This window comes from Lepisosteus oculatus, chromosome 8 (assembly GCF_040954835.1).
Source record: "Lepisosteus oculatus isolate fLepOcu1 chromosome 8, fLepOcu1.hap2, whole genome shotgun sequence".
Lineage (NCBI taxonomy): Eukaryota > Metazoa > Chordata > Actinopteri > Semionotiformes > Lepisosteidae > Lepisosteus > Lepisosteus oculatus.
Window position 1 is genome coordinate 47,450,109 of NC_090703.1, and position 3,877 is coordinate 47,453,985.

The following is a 3,877-nucleotide window of genomic DNA, read 5'->3' on the forward strand; positions in this document are numbered from 1 at the left end:
GCATTTGGCTGGTGTGTTTTGTCAATGGAGATTAAATGGAAATTTTAGAAATTGGTTTTGAGCGTCATTAACAAGCAATTAGTAAGTTGGGACATATAGACTGACACGTTGAGGGACCACAGTGCTTGCTTGCTTAAACTGTGCGATTAGTGAGCGATGTCGATTTCATTTGCTTATTATCATCATGATACTCTTTTATCATAATTTTGGTCTGCCTCTATCGTCTGCTAAAACACAGTGTACAGACACACGCACAAGCCCACATATGCACGTTCACATCTGTTGTGAAACCTCTGACATACCTTGGGCTGTAAAATAAGCTCATTTGCTCATAAAGCAAATTATACCTGAAACTCTCAGGGCAGAGTTATAAAAATCTGTTTCCCTTTGTCCTTCAGGCGAACTGGAATTGGATTTCAAGGCAGCAACCTTGGACAGGACAACTATTCATAAAGACACTGCAGGGGAATTCCTTGCTGAATTCTAGTGGATTCAAATGCCACATTAAAAAAAAAAAACCTGAATTCCCATTGGGCCTCCAATGGCTTTATGTCCTGTCTGTAGGATAGAATGGAAAGGATCTGCTTGTCCCAGAGTGCCGAGTTTTCCCCTGAAGCCGTGATCAAATGCACGAGCTGCTATAAAGTTATCTGCGTGAGGCTAGCCCCCATGAGCTGGCCCCACTCGCACCTCTTCCAGGCACAACCTTCGCTTTCCCAGGAGTCTCCCATCCACGTACTGACCAGGCTCACACTTGCTGAGCTCCAGTGGGCTGCCAGTTGGGGGTTGCAGTTGCTGCCTGAGTTCAGTTTGGTGGTGTTCTTTACTAATTTGTCCGAGGCTTTTATCCAAAGAAACTGATATTTCTATCCATGCATTCATGTGGGTATTGTACCGGAGCAGCTCCAGTGCAGCTCCTTGCTCAACGGCACAACAGCGGTGTCTCTCGCCTGGGACTCGAACCCGCAGCCTCCTGAGTCCAGGACCTCAACCACTGCTGCACAGTGCCGCCCACTGTGGAGGTGGCACGATTGGTGGCATCCCTCCCAGATAGCATTACCATCCCTGGAGCTGATCCTGCCACTGCTGAAAATTACAAGTCAGGAGATGAAGGTACAAACTCTTTTAAGACGTGCGCAAGCAGAGGCCCAGCCTGTTACCGTTCAAACTCTTTTACTAGAGTTGCAATTTAGGCCGTGGCTTGAAATTGACACGTTTGCACTGTAGTACTCTGTTAAAGAAATAGTCATTTCCCCTTTTTCCCCATAGAGGTTGCTGTCCTGTCCAGGGTGTATCCTGTCTGGTGCGCTATATGTCCAGGATAAACTTTAGTTAGTTGCGATCTTCACCAGGAACAATGGATGCAAAACAATTAGCAGTCGTAACCCTGGATTAGTGTTTGTTAGAGAACCACACAATTCAAAAATGTCCTCGGCACAGAGAATGAAAGCTGTCTTCTGTATCTGACTGTGAAAACTAGGACAGATCAGAGGCTCCTGAGGGAAACAGTGAGAAGTGCAGTTTGTCTCAGTGGCCTCGAGGTCCCCTGTTCCTCTCTGCTTGTAATTTTCACCCTCTGTCTTTCTCTGGCAGGAGTGAAGGAGAGGGGTGGGAAAAACCGCAAGCAGCAACACCCCCTCACGTTTACTGTTAAAACAGCACAGCTTGCAGACTATACTAAAATGCATCCAGCTTTTTGATCCCAAGATCATTAACAGGGAAATGTCAAACCAGAAGCAGCTGTTAAAGAGTGCTCAGTACATGCTTAATTAGAAAGCCATCGGAAATATGAATACCACACAGCTATACTGGATCAACCACTTGAAAAGAGATCCTTGTTGATTCTAAGTAATTCAGAAACCGTGCACTGGGCGTTCGAAAGGTCTTTTTTTTAAATTGGTGATTCCAGGCCGTCTGGGTGTTGGGGGGGTGGAGAGCCGGCGAGTCTTTCTCAAGCAAACCCTCAAGCGAGCTCAACATGGCCCTGCACACACGCTGTTCAGAGTGGGAACGTCAGCCCAGACAGTTGCTTTTCAGATTTTTTTTTCTCCCTTTGGTGAACAAGAAAAAAAAAACAGGGTGGAGTGTGCACTATTGCCCGACATAAAAAAAATAATCATTATATTTTTGCCGGGATAATTTATAGCTGAAATCCGGAAGACATACAGCTGTGCTTAGAAACGGTCTCCCTGCTGCTGGGGCAGCTGCTCTGTCATTGGTGCTTGTTTGCTGCTCACAGAAAAGAGGCCGAGGAACACCCACGGGGGTGGGAGGGGGAGGATCCGTGGGGTATCCAGGACAGGGTTTGATCATGAGCGCCGGCTGCTAAGGGGGTTTGCGTTGAACACTCTTCCGGCACCTCTGCGTGTGGAGTCTGCATGTTCCCCTCCCTGGTGGCGTAGGTCTCGCTCTGATTTCTCTCCCGTATTCCAGAGCTGAGCCCATCAGGCTGGACTGGGCACCAGTTGAGTTTCCTCACAGGGGTACAGCTGAGGACAGGGAGCCCCGGAGGGGCCTGGTCTGGCTGTGTGTGCCCTGCCACACCCTGCCTCACACCGCAGGACAATCCACCTGGCCTGCGTGTCTGTTAGCTTCACGCAGTAAAACGGTGGGCATTACCAGCTGACCTCCCCTAATGGGGGCGGGACAAGGTGCAACAGAACAGCCGAGAGGATCGGAAGGTTTTTTTCCCCCGATGGTGAGGTCACAAACAAAACCGCCGCATCCTGCCAGCTTGCCTTGGGAGGTCGGACCCAAGTCTGGCCAATTCCGACCCGGCTCCCTCTCCGAGGATGAGCGGGACTGCGGCCTCCATCGTCGGGCCCAGTGCTCCCAGTGCAGCCAGCGCTCACAGCTCCTCCAGATCCATTCCTGATCTGGACGGCGGTTTATGGGCAGGGCTCCGCAATCAAAGAAGTCGATCGGGTGATGGGAGCAGGAGCTCAGCGGGCGTCAGTCCGGGGGGCTCGTTTTGAAAAGTGACACACGTGATGGGCTGCGCTAATCCCTTAAAAGCTCCAAAATGATAGATCTCGTGCAGGAGGCTCCCGATACAAAGCGCAGAGCTGGTAGCCCTGGAGCCTGCGGTGAAGCTCTCAAACAATGGGGCTGAGAGAACAGCTCACAGGGGGCTTAACGTTCAGCCTTGGAGGGCTGAGAAAAGAAGAAGAGGATGCAGCGGCTGTCACCGATAATTCCCCCCTCCCTCTGGTGCTCCCTTTAAGAGCTAACCCGTTGCACAATTCCACCATCTTTTCCCCTGGAGGGCCTCTTTCCCGTGGAGCGACCAGACCGGGAGCCAGAGGAATCCAGTTAAAACCGTCTGCGACTCTGGGAAGTGACAGCTGGGGTCTGAGGCGCAGTGGCAGTGCTGGTGCCGGTGGGGAGGAGATGGCTGTTTCGAAGGCCCGGCGGTTTAACCAGTTTTCCTCATGGATTAAGTCCCAGCAAAACGAAAAACAAAAAGAAAAACGACTGTCCCCTCTGCCAGCAGCTCCATCGGGGCGTGTGGTAACGTCACAGCCCGGGTACAGAGAGGAGTCCTCTCCCATAAGGAATTAACTTTCGTTCAGAAGATCAGGGCCGCCTGATCGTGGAGTGAGCCTGGGGAGACTGCACCCAGCTCTCCTGGCACGAGGCCCCCAGTACGGGACCCCCGTAATGTCCCGGTGCGACAGGGGGACAGTTCTAGCTGAGCCCGGCCTGGAGCACGGTGCTGTTTCTTCCGCTGCTCCGTTCTGGGGGGGGTTGGCCGGACTGGTGGAGAACCAGATGCCTTCCAGCCCCTGTTTTGGCGTGTTTGGGGAACGCAGGACTCTGGGAATGATGGTGATCACATCCCGCTCGAGAGAAACAGTCCCATTCTCATTCCAGCTGA